The sequence below is a fragment of the Antedon bifida genome, chromosome 7 (assembly GCF_963402885.1).
Source record: "Antedon bifida chromosome 7, ecAntBifi1.1, whole genome shotgun sequence".
NCBI lineage: Eukaryota > Metazoa > Echinodermata > Crinoidea > Comatulida > Antedonidae > Antedon > Antedon bifida.
Window position 1 is genome coordinate 16,206,954 of NC_136232.1, and position 200 is coordinate 16,207,153.

The following is a 200-nucleotide window of genomic DNA, read 5'->3' on the forward strand; positions in this document are numbered from 1 at the left end:
GCCCTCGAAAAAAAAAAGAAAAAAAAAAAAAAAAGAAAAAAAAAAGAAAAAAAAAAAAAAAAAAAAAAAAAAAGACCACATGTTCTCTATTGGATGCTTCTGCGTTTACAAGGCACATACTTTGAAAAATGTAAACAAATGGACCGGATCATTGTCTCGTCTTTTTATGGCGGAAAAAAACAAAAGATCTTACCTTAAAG